The sequence below is a fragment of the Spodoptera frugiperda genome, chromosome 14 (assembly GCF_023101765.2).
Source record: "Spodoptera frugiperda isolate SF20-4 chromosome 14, AGI-APGP_CSIRO_Sfru_2.0, whole genome shotgun sequence".
In the NCBI taxonomy this organism is placed as follows: Eukaryota; Metazoa; Arthropoda; class Insecta; order Lepidoptera; family Noctuidae; genus Spodoptera; species Spodoptera frugiperda.
In genome coordinates this window covers 4,309,835-4,332,185 of record NC_064225.1, presented here as the reverse complement: position 1 = coordinate 4,332,185, position 22,351 = coordinate 4,309,835, and the positions used below count along the sequence as shown (strand labels likewise).

At 34.8% G+C, this 22,351-nt stretch overlaps 1 protein-coding gene and 1 long non-coding RNA gene across 2 annotated transcripts in view; both read left to right on the top strand.

Annotated features, from left to right (window-relative positions):
• LOC126911422 (uncharacterized) overlaps positions 1-22,351 on the top strand; it is a 380,164-nt gene that overhangs the window by 134,776 nt on the left and 223,037 nt on the right. The window lies entirely within an intron of this gene.
• The window catches only part of LOC118279290 (zwei Ig domain protein zig-8), a 171,577-nt gene continuing 154,751 nt past the window's right edge, over positions 5,526-22,351 (top strand). The window contains exon 1 of the mRNA XM_035598943.2: positions 5,526-5,831. The gene's annotated coding sequence lies outside the window, so the exon portion shown is untranslated. The remainder of the gene's footprint in view (positions 5,832-22,351) is intronic.

Sequence of the window (22,351 nt, the reverse complement as noted above, 5' to 3'; positions counted from 1 at the left end):
ACGGAACTCTCGAGTCAGACAATGGCTATCGAAGATTGGAGCGGACCACTCGTTAGCTTAGAGGTTTTGATTGGCGTAGTTCTATGTGAGATTTCTGAGGTAGCGATAGCGATTTGATACTATAACTAGATGTTAGGTCTTTTTTTGACCGAAAGGTTGGTATATTTACTGGGAATTAGTTAATCGTCAAGTCTAAAATAAATTTGACCTTGAGATCTGAATTGATTTCCAAACAAAATACCACTTTAGAAATACAATAGTGTCTTAGAAACTAGTGTGCAGTTTTTAATTCCTAGCATGTTATATTTTTATAAAAATGAATCATCAATGTAGGCTGCAAACACTGCTCATGATGAAGAGTCCCTCTGTGACTCGAAACTAGTAGAGTTGTACGTATGTACAATAAGTACTAGTTGTACGTATGTAGACCGTAATTTTTAGAGGGTTAATCTTAACTTGCTATTCAGATCAATCCTTCAACACACATGAGTCTCAGGGCAAGATGATGAGATATATTGTCAAAGTTAAAGCGAAGGTTGTTGAAATCAAAGCATTTATGTAGAAAATGTTGATGGAGAAGCAAGAAACTTCATGGCTATTCTAAACACCATCCTCACTTTGATAAGAGCCAAAATTTGTACCGCAGTCGTCTCTTGAAAACTTTGAATTGGTTTTTGTCTTGAACACCACTCGACGTTCAGTGCCGTCAACCTGCATTGTTTCAACCATTTAAACAGGCCTTTTATAGTTTCAGAACATTTTCGGCTTTCCTTAAACAATTTTCAAGGTTATCTGTGGATGTGTTTGGTTTCCACCAATCATACTCATTGGGACACATAACTTAGCACTGGTGGAAACGGACTCCGTTAATCTATGTTTTATATGGTATGATGCGTGCAATAGATGTGTGCCATGGATGGCTTCCCTACTAGTGATACATCGCATACTCGAGCTGTGCATCTTCCTCGCACACGCAATATGTAGCTTAGTATCAGTGGAAACGGTCACATAGTTTCACATCTTAGCTTCATATATCTGGTGGCTATGCATCCATAAAGTGCGACAGTGATGCAAGTGATCTTATGTGCGTACGGCGCGTCGCATCCTGAACGCGCCTTTAGGAGTCGTCAGATCACTACAGATGGAGTACAGTTGGGCTGATGCCCGATACAGAGCTGTGAAGGATTAAACGGGGTACGGTTTCAGCTTAAAAGGCAAGAGTAGGAACGACGTAGTTTTTAGTTAGTAAGAGTCCGACACTCCCTCTCGCCTCGCTCAATTCGGGAGTAGTGATTAGATGATTTTCCACCATCAAATAAGACCTTCTGCAAGGCAAATGCACAACATCCCTGCAGTAAATTGTAAGCTATTTTTATTGTTTCTACTACTCCTACCGTCATGCCGCCGTGCCGTCTCCGTACTTATTCTACTTTCCTAACTCAAGTTAAGTCAACTTTTTATTATTTTAGAACAGTTACAAGTTTAAACTTTCTCTTAGTTTTATACTGTTAGCCTTGTTTTGTTGGGAAGAGCCATAATTTAAATGGTTTTAGAATAAATAGATTGTGGATCGATTCGTTGCTTTGGGTTTTGATTTACCGTCGGTTTAAAAGAGCACTTTTCAAGCATGACGTCACAAATTTGTTTGGTAATCATCCATACCTATGATAGCAATAGCTTGAGAGAAACATGATTTCGGGGTTTATACTATTTTTACTAATATTTTTATCAGAATAAAAATTTAATTATCTATAAGATGTTCATTACATTAGTATGAAGTTTATTTTACGCTCAACAATATCGAAACGAAACCGCGATTTCAGCGCTCTTATTAGTTGGTACATTCGTGGCGGCTAATCAGAACCGAACGTGTTATTCGTTTCGTTTTTGTTCGACGTAAAGCAAACTCGTATTAAGGGTAGAGACTACGACTTGTGAATGATTATGATAACGTTGGATGCTTACTATTATTTCTTGACTTAGAAATTTTTTTCTGTAAATTTACTTGATTACGTGACCGTACTAAATAGAAGAATTCAGACTAAACTCTAGTCAAATTCAAATTTAAGTGCGGACCAATACCGGGTTATCAACGAATAGCTATGTCAGTAAACAACCCAATATCAAATTTATTATCTACCAATCTTTTCATACGGAACCAATTTAGTACAAAACAAATCTAATACAAAATCTGGTTTGATGAAATGATAACAAAGTTTGTTAATATTGTCCTTAATTATTGCTCTCTTCCCAATCTATCGTTGTTTAGTTTATTTTGATTGTTATTTTTCAATTGAGACCTATTCATTGGACTGGTTTATTATCAAAAATATTATGTTAGGAGCGCGTGTCCAAAACCTACCAACGGTAAATACCAATGTAACTTTTATTGAGTTGTACTACATTTACTAAATATCTAAATTATAAGTTTGGAATCTTTTTTATCGTTGACAAGTCTGCCTTTGTTCACCCGCTTACTGCTAGGACGGCGAAGCAAAGATGTGGCCGAAGATAGAGCACAAAAACCTAGAAAGTACCTATTCACTTTGCCCTTGAAAAGACCTAGGTTGTATTTATGGTTGGTTGGTTGGTTGGTTGTATTCTCAGGAAAAATATTCAGAAATCGTCAACCCGTATTGAGCAATCGTGGTGATTAATGCTCAAGTCTTCCCCGTGTGAGAAGAGGGCTTTGGTCAGCAGTGGCCACTTATAGACTTTTGATGTGATGATGTGTAACAAGCGAGCTTGGGTTCTGGGATACATTATACAAGTTGGGTAACTTTTTTATAACTTTCGTGCATATAAATGGGCAAAGTTAGCAAACTATTACATGGTAGTTGTAACATTATTACATTTGGGAGCAAAGAAACGAAGCCAATGGCGTTTTCATTTTCATTTCTCAATAACTATTTTCTGATACAAGTATTTTATTAATTGGTAACGTACGTCGTATGAAAGGCAATTTAAATACCTTTAAAATGAGAATATTATTTTTGTAAAACGATCATTTTTCGTAAAGTTATAGAGGATTCTTTAAAATAAAATATTCGCCAATGGCTTAATTTCTTCGCTCCCAAATGTAATGGAAAAATCAGGTGTAAATAATATTTTTGGTGTATGTGCAATGTGCATATTTACCTTACCTATTCTTAGCAGTAATACATATAATATACCTTTTTTTAATAACATAAATATTGAAGTATTACATAATAGAGTGACTGTCTCACTGGTCGCGTGGTCGCAAGTTCTACTGCCGGACAAAGGGACTGGGTTCGATTTCCATCTCGAGCAAAGTATTACAGGGCTTTTTTCGGTATTTCATGTACTTTGTTAACCATAATTATTTGCACTTTGAAATTAACTGAGACCTCTGAGTTTGTTTCGGCATTGCTTTTCAGAGTAGTTGGTAGGAAATGTCGGCCCCATCAGTAGCTTCATTAAAGTAATAGTGCAGTTTACGAAAATAAACGAGTTGTCGTCGGCGGTATTTCCAAACCGATACGACCTTCAAATATTCAAGAAAAGAGCGTACTCTTTTTTAAAAGGCCAGTAACGCACTTGTGACTCCTCTGGTGTTGCTGTCCATGGGCGGCGCTGATCGCTTACCAACAGGAGCCTCGTCTGCTTGTTTGCCGACTATTAAAAAAAATATAAACAATAATTTTCTTACGAACAATCTATTGTTTTACTTCTGCCAACATGACGCCCACACCCCTATCTCCTACATATGCTTACCAATTTGAGGAAAAATGCGTAATGTTATATGTATTGTATACCCAACGGAGAATAATAATTATTCTCGAGCTCGCCTCCTACTGTTTTAATGAGAAAATAATAACGGTACAAATAATAGTGATATTTAATCAAAGCAATATTATTAATAAGGTAAAGGAAAATACGCTTTAATGATAATATTAATTAAGTTTTATTTTCGTTTGACTTATTGGTGATTCTCGAAATAGTTTGCAAGATTTTGTTGGTAGTAAAGAATAGGACAATTTTCGTCTTCTTATTATGTAACTGATACTAATGACTGCATGGTAGGCGCGACGGCTGGACAGCCTGTCTGTCACGCAATGAGAAGCAGGTTCAATTCCCGCACGAAACAACAACTCTTTATGTGATCCACAAATTGTTGTTACGGGCCTGAATGTCATGTGTATGTGAACTTGTATATTTGTAAACGCACCCACGATACAGGAGAAAATCCTAGTGCAGGGCAAAGTTAAAAAAAATCTACCATGTCTACCAATTAGTACTGAGTTTAGTTGTGGAGTCTGAAATGCGTGCAATTTCACAAAGATTGGCCAAAAACCATAATCAGAATCCATAAAACACTTTGATTGAGCTAAACATTAAACCCAAGCTTTCAAAGAAAACTGAAAGGAATATTGTTTAAAATAAGAAGCATTTTATCAAAGATGCACTCTAGAATAGAACATCTAAACAGTACCTTTAGCTGTTCTTAAGACAGCCATACTCGATCACCGTAAGTGCGGATCTGTGGGCGGCGAGCAAAGGTAGCTCGCCGTCCGACCAGAACCAGACCAGTGCGTACGGCGCGTCGCATTCCGCGCGCGCCTCATAGAGCCATCAAACCACCAAAAATGGCCCAGTAAAGCCAATGCTTGATCCGGAGCTGCGGACGACTCGAAAAGTAGGAGTAGGAACGGGGTGGTTTTTTAGTCAGTAAGAGTCTGACACTCTCTCTCGCAGCGCTTAAAGTGGGAAAAGACATTGGATAATATTCCTACCTCAAAAAAAAAAGACGGCCATACTCCATATTTTAGTCCACAATGATTTACTTACAAGTTTTAGTAATAAAAAGTCGTGGATGAGGCCTTATGTGACCTTGAGTAGAGTAGAGTACTCGTAACTGAAGAGCGTGTAAGACTAAAAGTATGGACGTAAAGTAATCCAATCATATATGGAAGACCTGTTTTTATCAACCCTAGCGTAGAAACGTGTGGGCCTTACAAATCAAATACGTATTTATTTGCCGATATTGTCTCCTAAAACAAAGAGAAAGGAAATGAAATAAAATATTTTCCCAACAGCAAAGCGTACCGGAAAAATCATTAATTATCCCAAAGAAATATAGGTACGTAAATATTTTACACGGGATGTTCAAAAATGGATACGTTATACAAAATGTATTTTGATGAAAAGCCTCATTCGTTCAAATTACCCCCTTTGTAAAAACACACTGGTTTCATAATCTGTCGCTCGCATCAGTATTTAAATAGCGCGAAACACAATTTTATTTTTCGACCTCCTTGGGCATGCGCCGTAAACTCCGAACCGTTTTTCCCGGTTGTACTGTGCACCCACACTGAGAAACGCGTAGGTGATCGGCCACGCACACTGTAACAAAATTGTACCGCGACTCAAATCACTGACGCGAGTCTAGGATCACTCACACATCAGCGGGAGCTGTTTGTACATCGTGTACGGATGGGGTTCCACGCACACAGGGACAGTGCAACCCTGGCGATGCTGTGTTCGTTAGTTAGTTATCCGCAAGGTGTCGTACGGAGCGGTCGTGTTGTTGCTTTATTTATCGGGTGACGTACGTCGAGTGCAACGGGATGTGACGTCGCGACTCGTAAAACACGAAATATCAGAAAGTGATAAGATTTATGACACATTATCGGGGGATCCTGGTAAAAGTTTGTGAACAACTTTGTGTGTACTTATAAACTTTGTTTCGGCTTATAGTTTGTGTGAAGTGTTTAGTGTGGTGTACTGTTTTAGTGGAAATTGTAATAAACAGGAAAGTTTTGTTTTATGCTGTCCCGACTTCGAAATTTTATTTTTCTGGATTTTGTCAGGTAAGAGTGTGATTTTAAGTATTTTTGTAAGATCCGTCCCGGTTTTGGAAGACTATCGACCCTATTTTTGAAATAGGATTTATTTTAAATATTGAGGCTTTTTAAAAAGTGAACAATAATTAAACCTTTTTAAAATTAAAAATCGAACAGTATTATTAATTAAAACAATCATCATTGTAACTACATATTTCAGTACAATAAAAACCAGAATATAAATACTTCAATAATAAAAAAATATATTCACAAAAAAAATCTTAACATTTCGGCTTTTAAATCACGACAATGTAACCCCTAAAAGTAATCACCATTATATCAGTACAAAAGTAAAAAAAAAACTGTCATTACTTACAGTGAAAAAAAAACCTTAAACGAAACATAGTGATTGAGAGCGCACTTAGTTTCAAAATGAAAATTCACGAGTTACCGAAAGGAGTTTATCATTCGTGCAAACGATTTTACGAAGTAATTTTCAACACTCTCAAAGCACTGACATTATAACTAATGGGTGCGGTTTGAACAGCATGTTAAACCGTTTCAAAGAACATATTACATCTACATCGATTTTTTACAACTACCAATTTTTCTTGAATTGCAAAGAATAACTTCAATGTATAGCGCATTTCTTTATTTTATCGCGAATTACGAACTACGCGGCTTACTCGTAAGTCGCTCTGATTATTGCTTTTTACAAATAAAGTTTAACTATCGTCACTTTTATTGAAATTTTGTACTTCTATTTTAGATTGAAGGGTGCTAACAAGTTTTAATCTTATTTCTTAATCAATTTAAAGTTGGAATTCGATTGAGTTATAAAGATTGTCGTTTCTCATTTGCGTTGACTAGGTATATTTTTTCTTTTACGATTCGAAACCTGTAATTTCATTAATGATATGATTGATGATAAATAATAGGGGTAGTCAAAGGTACACCATTATAGTAGATGTATATTTAATTATATGGTTACATTATAAAGAGGGGACATATTACTACATACCAGGCATAACTACGAATTAGTGAAATTATGGAGCGTTTAAATCTCTTAACACAACGCACCTTTATCTAACCCTAAGCGTATCAGAGACTTTTCGGATGTTCCTAGTATCCTATAAAAAACATTGGAATATCCTAATTTGATAATTTACAAAAAGAAAATGATCTTTAACCATTTTCTTTGAAAGCAGTAATAGGCTTCACCTACTTTCACAGCATGGGGAAGGGAAGTATATTTATGCAAGCAATACTTATAGGCTTCTGTACATAATATCGCAGAGTAATATTAAAACCGATACTGATCGCCGTACTTAGAGTCATTTAGAAACCCAGTCCTTAGCTATTGTTTTCGATACAAGGAATAGTTTAAGTAATTATTAGATGTTTCTGAGTGCGACCCTGGACTCGGAATCATTTAATGGTTACTTAACCCAGTTCTTAGCTATTGTTTTCGATACAAAATCGTTACTAAAGAATAGTTTAAATAATCATTACAGAGCTTTTGAAAATTATCTTTACAGAGTAGACGACTTGGGAGCTATAATTTACTGAGGATTTCTGAGGCTTGACTTGTAAGTTATTTGTTAATATCAGCCACTGGATTTGTCTAAGAAATTCTTTGCCACTCAATCTTTGAGTATTTTGTATAAGGTAATAAATAACATAACTTTCCGTAACTAGATTGTATCGATTTATTGTTCTATTGTCTGTCTGAGGTATAGGAGTTACCGAGGCTCAGAAATGTGCACAATACTTTATATTTTGTTGTTGTAATTCGCGTGTTACTAGTTGCCAATTTTTTCGCGTGTTACAAATGCTATACGGTATTACAAGATTTTGGATTTGCTGGGGTACATGATAATAATAGATTTGAACTTTAAAACTTTTCAAATATAGAGGTCTACAATTCTTTAGAAATAATTTTGTTCATGACTGTAATATGATCAGTAGGTCTTCGGCTTACTACTTTATTTGCCTATACATCAGGAACCTACTGAGATTTCTGATGTAGAAATTGTTCAGTAGATGGGGTTTAAAACAGCGTCTCATACATATACTCATTATATGTATAAGAACTAGGTAAAATTGAAAATGGGTTTTGTTATCAGAGCCGGGGCTTCTGCTCGAAAAGTAGGATTAGAAACGGGGTAGTTTTAGTCAGTAAGAGTCTGATACTTTCTCTGATTTAACTAAAAGTAGGAAGAAACAAAAAGAAAAGTGCGATTCGGTATACCTACGGTAGATGTTGAGCAGTACTAAAAGGCGTAATGTAATGTATATTTAAGTGACCAAACAGTCACGGCGACACAAAGCCTAGCCAAAAAACATTTGATTATACAGTTTAAATGTACAAACTTGACATTAATAGTTTTGGTAATGAAAACTCCACGCGTTTGGCAAAGACGAACTTTTCAAATGAGATTTTTTCCTCACTTCATTGGGTATTCTTAAATCAAAATGATTTAGAAGTTTAATTTTAAATGATAAGGCAGTTTCTGTCCCAATTTTGGCGTGGTAAAGAGGTTATGAGTTTGAGAGAAGTTAGAATATTATGTGTTTTGAATTCATCGATTTTTTTGACATTCTGGAGCTATAGCATACCGTAGTTTAATTTCAATGGTGTGTAGTGACAGTTAGGTTTGTCAATATGATAACAAAGGAGATTTTAATATTACTAATGAATGTGAGTGTAATTTTAATCACTTATATAGTTAAACTAACTATCTCTTTGAAATATGAAGGTTATAAAGAAACTAAACAACCATAAAGGATCACATCAGACAACTCTATAGTTTTAGTATCACATCACTCACATATTATCAACAGCCAATATGTGGCCACTACTGACCAAAGGCCTCTTCTAACATTGAGAAGGTTTGAGCATTATTCACCACGCTTATTCAATGTGAGTTGGCGATTTCAAACTTATAACTAGAAATTATAAGTTTTGACAATGTTTTCCTTGACCATTTGTCAGTGTTGTCTAAATAATCTTAGAAAGTTTTAGTCTACCTAAAGAAAAACACCGAACGTATGTGTATGTGCTACGTTATCAAAGAACAACTTTATAAAGATACTGTTGCTCTTTCACAGAGAAATATCTTCACGTATTTTACATACAAATCGTTGCGGCGTCTAGACGTATACCTTTCTATACACACACATGATCGTCTCAAATAGCTAATCAAAATGTATAGGATAGACATAAGCTCACAAATATTACGCGATGGAACGTGACGAATAAACATCAATGATTTGTTATTATTTGAATGGATTTCGCTTGGAGTACTTGTAAATATATTATATAAAATACGTTTATTACGTTTGTATTCCTTAGATGGAATTTAAGTGTTATAAGGGTTTCTCTTTTCTTCTCCTGTGATATAATCTTCTGATTTATTTAGTTGTGGGATCCAAAACAGTCATTCATGTCCCCGTGGTCCGGTGTTCATGGTTGTATCTACTGTAGATCCTAGCTTACAGGAGTTGCAGAGATTTTAGGAGGTAGTGGTGGGCTTGTCCCATTAAAAATAATAACTAATATGTTCTAATTTATTTGGTCGCGGGATCTATGTCAATTATGTCGCTGGGACCCGCCGGACTTCAGTGTCCCGGTGTTCTCATGGTTGTATCTACTGTAGATTCTGGCTTACAAGAGTAGCAGTGGTTTTGGGTTACGCCATCTCAAAAAACTCAGTAAAATTTACGATTACCAAAATTGAGAACAAAACTAAATATTTTGACTTGAGTAGTCAACAGACGTTGAAATCAATACGTACAATACATAAATCTAGACGACCAAAATTTGTTTTCGATGATAAATAAAAATAAAACGTAGGTAAATGATATAAGTGTCAAAATACCACTGTCCAAATGAATGTTAAACGTATTTTTTTCGTCTTTTTTTTTTTGGTTTCTCACGCGGTTTTCTCGTTCACGTTCCCAGAAACATTGCATACACGACGCCGCGGTGTTTAATTAACGGGTACCTTGATTAAACCGTATTTTCCGAAAATAGGTTTGTTTAATCAGTGCACCTTTTTTATCGGAAAATCAACTCTATGTTCTGCCGAATAGATTTGATTATTGATTGTTTACCTGTGTGATATTTATATTTTGAATTTTATTCTACACTAGCTTTTGCCCGCGACTTCGTTCGCGTGGAATAGTGACTTCCGGCAAATTTTTGGTTTTAACCACATAGTTCCCGATCTCGCGGGATCTCTTCAAAAATGAGATGTGGAAGATATTCCAGGGAACTCTTCAAAAATCAACATAATGAGCTCTGCGTTTGAATTTAATAGATGTATACTCACTTAGGGCATTGAAAAAATAGTTTAAAAACGGACTTAAACTAACTTAAAACTAAAGAAAGCTACGAATTACGAATTTATAACAATTAAAAAAGAAACTATATTACAACCTATCCTCTATGCTATAATAACCAAGCTTAAACTAAATAATTTAAAAGAAACGACTTAAATCTAATCTAATTAAAAAAAAAATTAGACTTACAATTTTATTAAAAAAACTAACTACAGTAACTACTAATAATCGATATCAAACTAAACCTACGTTAAATAGTTAAAAAAACCAGGAAAACCCAACAAATAAACTTATTAATTGACAAATACAACGAAACCAATTTAGAATATACGAAACAGCAGGACCACTACAGACAAATAATCATACGACTGATAATACACTTTTTCTACGATAGTACCGAAGCGCTCGGCCGATACCCAACCAAATGAATGTAACGAAACCATAGCGCGATCTATTTCGATCCGAAATCGATTGGATTATTTATTTATACTCCGTTCGGGCATTTTCTTTGTACTAAAAGTTTAATTATATTGATATTATATTTTTTTCATACCTTTTTACTATTTATTTACTTTTTTTCGATGAATTAAAACAATAACATGAACCGAAGTCGTGTAACGATCGACATAGAATTATCTATACTCCGTTAGAGCATTTTCTTTGTACTAAATGTTTTATTATATTGATATTATTTTTTTCATACCTTTTTACTATTTATTTACTTTTTTTCGATAAATTAAAACAATAACATGAACCGAAGTCGTGTAACGATCGACATAGAATTATTTATAAATAATTTATTTCTTATTTTTATTTTTTGATTTTTGAAATAAAAATATATCTATGTCCTTTCTAAGGTTCTAAACTATATCTGTACCAAATTTCAACCAAATCCGTCAAATAGTTGCGGAGATTAATGGTATAAGCATAGAATGTTCGACGTGATTCTTTAATTTGACATAACTTTTTTATTTATGAACCGATTGACATGAAACAAACACTAAATGTAAATTTAAGCATCCCACAATATATTCGTGAAAACCGCATCCAACTCGGATCAGCCGTTTCTGAGATTAGCGCGCACAGACGAACAGACAAACAGACAAAAAAAAAGTTAATTACATTTTTGGGTTCGACATCGACATAACAATAACCCCTGCTATTTTTTTATTTTTATTTTCAATGTACAGACAGCACTTTTCTACGATTTTATTATATGTATAGATAACAAAACATAATATGCGTAAAAGACTACAAGTTAAATAGTTTTGTTTCACAAATAATTAATATTTTAACAAAACAACGTCACTCCTTTTATCCCCAAAGGAGTAGGCAGAGGTGCACATTACGGCACGTAATGTCATTGCACAATGTGCATCCACTTTTCACCATTTGTGCTATATAATTCCCATTTAATAGGGGGTGAGCCTATTGCCATATACCGGACTGTAATAGGGGGATAAATATTTTAATAAATCAATTATTTTATTTATGTGACTTGCCATAAATTAAATTTTAAATGTTTCCTTCACCGTTTGTCAGTGGTGTCTAAATAATCTTAGAAAGTACACATAATTAAGTCGGAAAATGTCACATTGGTACTTGCCGTTGGTAGGTTTGGAACCTGCACTTTCATGCATGAGAAGCGGGCGTCTTAAACCACCGGGCCACCACGACATATTTTCGGTAGTATGTGGAGTCCAAAAGACTGTCATTTTATTTTATACTGATGGTACGCTTACGTACTCATTGGCCCCATTTTTCCCTGGCTCCAAGTTGGAGATACTAAACAGCTGGCGTTTTGGTACCTATTTTACAGATGGTCTAGTATAATGTGGTTTTTGGGATGAAATTCTGATCGCACTTTATGGAGACTATCAATTTCATCACTAGCTTCCAGGAAGGTTTAATATAAGTCCTGGTGCATAATATTTTTGAAACAATCGTGTATTGTCGTGGTCGCTTAGTGGAGTTCGCCATCTATGCGCATAAACCTCGCCAATAGCGATGATAATGGGGTATGAAAATTAAAAATCTGTTTAGTCCGTCAGTTAAATATGTAAAAACTATTACACGGTTTTTTTATTATTTTGTCGTATAAGAAAACAATACTTAGATACAACGAATCAAAGTTTGGGAGTGGAAACAAATACGTAATTACTACATATAAAACGTACCTAGAAGTGATGTCTCGCGATATTTCTAATCTGTTACTGTCGAAAGTATTTGTTTCCGTAAGAATATAAAAAATACATGTCTAATATTTTAAAATTAATCATCTACCCATGTTTGGAACTGTAAATGTCATCATTCTTCTTTTTTTAAAACAAGATGCTTAGTATAGACCAGTTTATGCCATAGTCCCCAACCCCAAACCCTATTTAAAAGATAATAGATAAACCCAAATACCACTCCACAGCAATCCACTACTAAAACACCTAATAACACTTTGAGTGACCACATCAAAACCAAGATCCTTTGTGACTATTCAACCATAGAGAAAGTACAAGCAACTACTGGTCCGAGTTTAAGTCTGACTATTGGTGCAGAATCGATCGTCAAACGCCTTTGACACGACACTGTAGTGTTATCTGTAACTGGAGTGAATTTAGTAGTTTCACAGTTCATGTATTGTAGGTTGGGAAATACGGCTTTCCTTTTATATGTTAGAATTAGTTGAAAATGTAGGAAAAATGTTTTTAGTAGTGTTCATAGTGAATATAATATGATGTTGTTATTTATTTATAAAATCGTTTTTTTTGAGTGTCAGACTCTTACTGACTAAAATCCTTCCCATTCCTACTCCTGCTTTTCGAACCGGAGCCTCGGTAAGCCCGCTAGGTAGTCCGCAGCTCCAGAATAAAATCGTACTTGAAAACTAATCATTACAGATATTTTCCAAAGCGATAGTTAGGCCTTAATTCCGGAGCTACGCACTATCTAGCGGGTTTACCGGGGCCCCGATTCGAAAAGCAGGAGTAGGAACAGGGTGGTTTAGTCAGTAAGAGTCTGACACTCCCTCACGCCTCGTTCAAGGCGGGAGAAGTGATTGGATGATTTTCCACCCTTAAAAAAGCTCATTATTACATGCTAGAGAATATGAATGCCCAGTCAAAAATGTCTAACTCATGTTAAATAACATGTGATTTTTATGAAGCCTTGTTTATTTATTTCAGTGTTCTAAAATGAAACATGTATTATACTGAAGTTGGAAGTTTCGAAAAGCAACAGAAAGAAAATAAAGGGTGTTATTCTGTGAAGTAGATTTTCAAATCCCACTCGAGTGACCGCACTTAATTGCGGAGTGATCGAATTTCCACCGATTCCGAATTCTGATACAATTTTTTCCTGGTATAAGTTGTGGTAGGTGTATCCTCGTCAATTTTTACTTTGAAATTATTTCACGGTATTTTTTAACGACCAAAAATATTTTTGCCCAGAAAGTATGAATTATTTTGATAATCAAATAGACCAATCCCTGTAGAGGGACGACCATGGCTAAACATAAAAAAATAGACTAAAAGTGCGTTAACTGGAGTATATTAGAGGTATTATTTTGGTGACCTCTTACTACCACTGATACATCATCATTTTCATATCAACCACAAGACGTCCGAACGAACATAGGCCTCCTCTAGTTCCACTAGTACATTTTGATGAAATCCTTTTATACGACGAATACGGATAGTTGTTTCAGGATCCCAGAAACTGGCTTTGGATAGTCATTCTGACTATTTGACAGTTTCTTTGTGATCAGGAGCTGGAAAAATCTTTATCAAATCCCTCTCCCTAGAGATAGAATGGACTTGCTTTTTTACGTTGTTCACAATTATTTTTTTATTAATTTCCATAGATTACGTACAAAAGCGAGCACAAATTCTTTCTTTGGAATCGGTTAAGGTACTAAATTGTGCTTCTGAGTGTAACAAATATTTTTCAACTGCATCAAAATTGAATTTTCCAATCGGACAAATATACATACATATTTTTGACAAATCATCCAATTACTACTGCATCAAAATCTTTTAAAACAATCGGACAAATATACATATTCTTTTTATTTTTTGTGGAGAGGGATATGATAATGATTTCTCCCGCTTTGTGCTAGGCGAGACAGTATGTCAGACTCTTACTGCCTAAAAACCACCGCGTTCCTACTACTGCTTTTCGGGCCACAGCCCCGGTAATCCGCTAGGCAGTCCGCAGCTCCAGGATACATACATACATAGAGGTCAAACTGAGAACTTTCTTTGTCTTTTTTAGTACGGTATGGTTACGGAATTAAGTTATGGAATTTCTAAAGCTACGTTAGTATGTTTGGGGTCTGAATCGATATTCCAAAGATCCTTAGAGGATAGAATATACATTTTGTCAAAGGATTGAGTACTAGATAGAAATCTCAATAGAGCACTTTAATCTATTTAGGTCCGTCCAAACAAAGTGAACCTTTTGGGAAGCTGGAGGCTGGAGCTGGATCGGATAGGAATGTTTTGATAATCTTAATGATCGATTCTAGTACATTTTCGTTTTTACTTCTTTTTAGATCTGCCAGTAATAGTAGCTCAAAGTATTAGCAAGCTGAAGTGATAGTGGGCCGGTCACATTTGACGAAGAACCGATAACCGTTGGGGTAGACGTGTTTTAGAATGGAAATCGTGTCTAGGCTAGCTCAGTGAAGTTGTAGTACGTCTTCCAGCTATGTGTGTGTGTGTGTAGTGACGACATCCGCAAGGTGGCAAGTAGTGGTTGGAAGCTGAAGATCGAGCTCAGTGGTGTGCCATTGTAGAGGCCTATGTCTAGCAGTGGATGAGAATAGGCTAATGATGATGATGATCTGTCAGTAAAACGTAGGCTTTGTAGGTTTATTGTGTATTAAGTACTGAACGCTAACGTAAAAGAAGTTCAGAAAAGCAGGAAGTATTTCTTTGTTGTAAACTAAACACGGATTGTTGACTATTGACTGACTGCACGGTTGGCGTAGTGGCTGGGCAACCGGCTGCACCGCGCAACGTATTGTGGGTTCGATTCCCGCTGAAAACATTTTTTTTTCTGTGAATATGTATGTTTGTAAAGGCACCTACGACACAGGAGAAAATTCTAGTGGGGATGTTTAACCAAAAGGAAACATTTGCTAAAACTGTTAAGAATTTGTTCAAAGGATCACTTTCACAACACATTATACAGAGTTTGGGGTGATTACATTAAACTTCATCTGTTCCAAATATTCAACTTAGTACCAACTATAATACAGTCTCATTTATGACCACTACAAGTTTCACGTAAAAGCCTATCTTTGTTCTTCAAAATTATTAAACAAACTAAGAACAATCTCCATAATACAACTTAACATAGCACGTCCATGTTCCATCTCTGACCTCTCAAAATCTGTTCTAATTTCATTTTACCCTAGTGACGTCAGTCGACTACGTTTATCTTGTATTCAGCCTCAATTTGTGCTTTATCTCAACTGTAGGTTACTTAAGGTCTCATATCGCTAAGTGGTTTCGCTTCTTCAAGCACTTTATGCTTTATTTACTTGATGTATCAGCATTAGTCTTGTTAAAACACTGCTTAAATTTACCATCTCCGAAATCTGTTTTAGCATAATGTTTTCGCTGCTTTTCATCATTTTAGTTGTCATTAATCTTGTGAATTTAATTCTTTTGGTTATATCTCTGAAATGTTTTAGAAGCAAATAATACAACTATGGACTTTTGGTGTAATGTAAGTTTGAACGTGAAAATTATGTGAATCTGGTTTTATCTAGAGTTATCTAGTTTGTTTTTTGTAGACGATGACGATGTTAATATTGTCTAGTCTAGTCTTCTAGAATAATACATAAAATTTAACTGTCTGTCTGTAACATTAAAATAACCGATTTTTACTACATAGATATGAATATACATACGTTACATACACACATGAAATAGCTGGAGCGGTTTTGACGGGAGTTTTATTCCTCGTTTCTGCTTATGTTTTTCGAGCCGGAGCCCTAGTAACCTGCCAGGCAGTTCACAGGAGGTGTGAGAGCAAGGCTGTAGGAGATTTAAAACCTAATATTTTGTTTGTAGTTCCAAGTTTTGTTACTTGCCAAATAATTCAAAGCGTTCATCTTGTGGGCGTTGTACGGGATACACAAAATCGGTCACTACTGATAAATTACCCCGATTTGCCAACTGAATATTGGCAGGCAACAACTTAGCTCAACCCACGGCTTTTATAAAATTAATAATTTCATAATACTCATCTAATTTATTTCGTAATTGAATCGAAATTGAAAAATATTTTCCTCTTTCAACCTGGCTTCTTGCTTTTGAAGTATTTTTAAATAATTACGTATTAGATTTTATATATATATATTTTTTTTTGAAATGCTAAAGATAAAATTAATTCAAAAATTTTCCGTATATAAATTAAAACTTTTTGCATAGGTATTTTATGATAGATAATCTAACCTATAATTTTAATTTTAATGTCTGTCTTGTCATTTTAAAAAAATATTCGCGTTTTTTATTTTGTTAAGGAAACTAATAACTTCGATGATATATCGATTTGAAATATCGCGTGACGTCATTTTTAGGTACGTTTTATACGTAGAAATGACATATTTGCTCCCCCACTCCTAAACTTTGATTTGTTTTAATATCTACATAAGCATTGTTACCTTATATGACAAAATAAAAAATACATAATATTTTTTCATTACATTGTCGGACTAAATAGATTTTTAATGTTCATACGCCGTCATCATCCCTATTCTAAATAACTGAGCAGTAGTGTTAAGTAATATAACCTATTTCTATATGTACTCCTCACATCTCTCACACCTTAGTATTCATAACTACAATATTGCACAGTCATTGCAAGAAATTTCGTTATTATAGTTCTGTGAGCGATGAAAGTGCATACAGACGCAAGCGTTCCATTTTCACACTCAATTTGAGAAGCGGATCTCGTAGGCAGCGTGCAAATTGCATAGGATCCACCCGATGACTGTTATGGTAGTAACTTCAAACGTAATGGACTTGACTGATATTTGCTTCTATGGTATATCGAGCGGATCGTGTGTGGGTTTAGGTAGGACTTTAATATTTGGTATATTTTCATAATAACTGTCGTGAGAGATACCTAAAAATAGGAGGAATAGTTTATCTGTGACTTGAAACTAATAAAGCTTTTGTTAGTATATTTGCAAGTAAACCGTAATGTTTTAGTTAATTTGGTTACACATGACTTGTCCAGCCACGGGCAATTAATCGTCACGCTTGCTCAATGTCGGTTAGCGATTTCAAACTTATTACTAGAAATTATAAGCTCAGATTTCCACACGATATCATTCGTCACCGTATGTCAGTGGTGTCTAAATAACCTTACAAAGTACATATTACCTGCCGTTGTTAGGTTTCTAACCTATGTACACTTTCTTGTATGAGAAGCGGACGTATAAACCTCCGGGCTACTACGACATTCTGTTTTGAGATCTATTCCAATATCTGAAAGTATTACAATCATTCAACGATCCAACCCGAAACATTTATAAGCTCTCATCATCTAATCTACTTCAATCATGTTAGCCAGTACACATACGAACACACGTAACGTTTTATAGAAATTGAGGAAATACTAAATAAGCTGCAGAATATCTTTGGTTCGAAGCAATAACCATTTTTATTCTCTCCCTGCCCCAGTTCTTACTGCAAACGATGATAGGGGCTAACCAAGTGCTGAGCGTGTTACATCTTATATTCTTTTATATGGTCAATCATCTGGACTGGTTCGTCGGCCGAGTTGTCAAGAGTGAGAGATGAGGGATTTTGGTTTAGTTTCTGGGCAAAGATTCGGGGCTTTCGTGTTTTGAAATTTTTAGCTATGCGGTGGTAGTCAGAGTGCAGTGTGTGTGTAAATCGTGACTCCTTTTGTGTTATATATGATTTAGAATACATATGGTAGATTTTAGGTTTCTTTAAGTCTTTCTAAGACAATTAAAGCAAGTGAATTGAACTACATTAATCAAAAACGCTTTTATTTTTAAATAGCTTATTCTTAGAAATTATGCCTAGTTATGAGACTAACATCAAGTTATAAAACCAACTTCATTTCCAAATATAATATGCAAGATTATTTGAATATTTATTAGTTGACATTTAGTAGTACAGTTCATGACGTGATTCAGAAGTGAAGTAACAAAAATGGCTACTATTACTGTATATTTAATTTATATTGAATATAAATAAACTAACCTCATATCGATTCTTACACTATTGACCAAACAAACATCGACATTGATTCTACTTTCATACTAAAAGCACATACAATACACACGTCTGCTACGAAAAGTCTATAAACTTTACTTTCTGGCTGACGACTCCAGAGATAGGGTTCATCCTAATGAACGGTGTACCCAACATAGAGATTCGGTGATTTGGGTCCGCGTAACTCCGGCACCGAATCATAAGGGATTGCCATAGTGGTATTTAAGGGAATTCTCCGTTTTCCTCTTCAATTTATGGCAAAGGATACATTCCTACTGTATTGGTTGAGGGATCGATGGGTTTTGAGGTTGATATTATAAAAAAAGAAATATATCTTGTGCTAAAATATTGTTTTTAATACCTGATAGCCCAAACTCAGGTATGGTTGCCAATAACGGGGCGTATCCTTTAGAATATGGAGAATCCAAACACCAAAAAAATATAAATATGTTTTTCGGCTTACTCACGTAATTGTTTGACGGGGAACTCGATTAGCTTCAAGCCAGAGTAGATGTTACGTGAATTAGTCGAGAAACATAATAATTTATTTATTTAGGGTCTTCCAATAAATACACTATTATATTCACTCTTCAATTTGCTTTTATTGCTTAAAAAAACAACTTTTTTAGTACCGTATCAGTATGAAGTATGAAACAGCACGTTCTTAAGTAACCACTTCATCATTCTTAATTTAACTAGAACATAGAATAACAAGGAAACTACAACCACACCTCTGCTCACCCTCTTTAGAAATAACACGCTTGATATTATGTTCACTACATTGCTATTTCCTCCTCGTACAATGTTATTTTTTAATTTAGTTGCCAGCTCCAAGGCGGTTTATTCATGTCCATCGAGTTTCAACGGCTTCTTACTTTTTCTTGTTATTCGTCTGTATTCTAGGTTACAATAATTGTTAGTAGGTAGTTCTTTTACGTAATGTTAACAGTACAAACATACATCTAACATAATATACAATTTCCTTGTAAAAATGTTAGTTACCGTACTTCTTCGAAACGGCTTTACCGATTTTTACGAAATTTTATATTTTCTAAAAATAATTTATAAAGCAAAACAACGTTTGGATCAGTTATTATATACATACATATATATCAGTCTATAAATTAATATTCCACTGCTGGGTAAGCCCATACAAAACAATAATAAAAGAAAAACCATTTATTCACGTTAGAATACAGACAAGATACAAAAAAATGCGACACCACGAAAGAATAAACACTAACCTCCATAATGCTTAAGGCTATTTCTAAATCACATTTTTTTAAACGTAAAAATCATAACTTAGATTATATTTATTGATTTAAAAATTAACAACAACAATATAGACTTACAGTTAACAACCAATCGTCTACATGTTTTCAAAATTTCATTTCCTGAAAGAAAACTCAACGGTTTTTACGAAAAACCCAAATCTTTTACTAAATACTTTGGTCATTAGTTTACTTAACTATCAAACAAACCATACGTTCTATTTCGAACCAAGAAAATTGATGGCAGTTACACTATAATTTTCCGTCCGTAGTCGACTTGCGGTAAAGCTGCGGGCATTTTTTCTTCGAATCCATCAATGTTTTATGACTAATCGGTTCTTTCTGGTAAGGCGTATGCCTGTTTGGACTATAATCTTATTTGTAAAGACATTGATGGTTTCTTTACTAGTGACAAAAGGATTTCTTATCAATACAAAGTTATTATTGAAATGTTTAGAAAATAATGTTATGTAAATAGACAAAGCATGACCATTGCAGTCATCAGTATCGCTATCATATGTATCATGACCCGAGACGGTCCAAATCATCCAATGACTTCTCCCGCCTTGGGTAAGACTAGAGGGAGTGTCAAACTCTTACTAACTAAAAACCACTCCGTTCCTACTACTGCTTTTCGAGCCGGATCCTCGGCAACCCAGTCTTCTGCCTACACAGAATGCGATGCACCCTACGATAGGTAAACCTTTTCGAGATGTAGAAGGTTACCTATTATTTTCAAACTTAGAAAACACATTAAAAATCGAAGTTTAGTAATAGGTATATTAGAAAGTGTTACTACCTGGTCTCTGTTAAGTGTATGGATAGCGAAAACGATTTTTTTTTATAGTAACTCAGACGGCTTATACCTAATCGTGACCGTTATTACTAGAACGAGAAGGAAGTGTTTTATAGTCATAATGAATGGTAAATATGGTGACACCATTTTTTGACATAAAAGTACCTTAAATAATTAGTAGTTCTAACGGTGTGATATTGAAATTACAAATGCCATGTCGAGCTTAGTAATGAAAGTGATGGGTTGGTAGAAAATATCTGAATAATATAAAAAAGAAAATGTCAAGGTTTTGAGTATGAAATGGATGAGGAATTTTGGACTTGTAAATTAAGGGTTGTTAAAAAAGTATTGAGATTTCGTGTTGTAATGACAGAGTAAAATGCCTCATGCTTTCTTTTCTAGTGGGTATTGTAAGAGAGCACACAAAACTTTTGATAGAAAAAGAAAATTTTGAATAAATATTCGTTTGGTTTATTGTATGGCATAAGCCGAAATGAGCTGATCACCTGATGGTAAGCAATCGCCGCCGCTCATGGACACCCGAAACACCAGAGGCGTTACAAGCACATTGTGGGCCTTTTTGTGGGTTAGGAATTTAAGGGTGGTTTAAACCCAAACTATGCGCTTTAAACCCTAATTCCTATACTAACGTAAAAAGTATAATAAGCATTTAATAAACGAAATACTCTTTGCTTTAGCCTCAAAAATCTTTCTACAGGTTTCTTAAAAATCTCTACTATGAAATCTATGAGGAATTTTGGACTTGTAAATTAAGGGGTGTTAAGAAAGTACATGAGGTTTCATGAAGTAATGACCCAGTAAAATGCCTAATGCCTTTTCTTTTCGCGAGCATTGTAAGAGCCTACACTAAACTTTTGATAGAAAAGTTTGAAGAAACATTTGTTTGTTTTTTTTATGGTATTAGCCGAGCTGATTGATCACCTGATGGTAAGCAATCGCCGCCGCTCATGGACACCAGAAACACCAGAGGCGTTACAAGCACATTGCCGGCCTTTTGGAGGTTAGGAATTTAAGGGTGGTTTAAACCCAAACTATGCGCTTTAAACACTAATTCCTATACTAACGTTAAAAGTATACCAGCATTTAATAAACGAAATAGTCAAATTCGTTTCGACGGCAAAAATCTTTCTATAAACTTCCTAAAAATCTCTACGTTAAAGCTTGTATCAAACCTATTTTAACAAGTCAACGCAATATTTTCTATTTAAGTATGTATATTATTATTCGTTTTACGTAAATAATACATCAACGTTTAAACAACTTGAGATATTATATTCCCTACCGTTGTCTGTCAATGTAGGAAATTTATTATTATATATTGCTTATCGTATTTCTTTTATTTTTACGTTCCACATGTTGATATTGGTTTTGTATTTATGGAAAATGATCAAAGCTGCTTCAAAACATCGACTTTCCCCGTGCATCAAAAAGCTTGTATGTAAATACTCTCTCTCTAATGAGATACAAAATTGGCAAAATAATCTTGCGCTCATATGATGGCGCTTGGGAGACACAAAGTCCTATTAGTCAAATATATTATGTCTTAAATGATATAGGTAAGTGAATATTCTGTTAGTAAATCAACCTTAAATGTACTTATAACACATACTCTAAAACAGCATGCTTATAAGCAGTTTACATTTGCTAGCAATAGGCATGCATGTTTTAAGTATAACCTCCTTGAAGCACTTAAAGCACACTCAGTTATACCCACACTGAAAATGGCATGCTCAAAAATCGGTCGCCTGTCGATTTACATATGTGTAGCCATGTGTAATAGACTAGGTCATGAGAATACGTGTCTGTCTGTCTGTCTGTCTGTCTGTCTGTCTGTCTGTGGCAGTATGCTAATTTTGAGATACA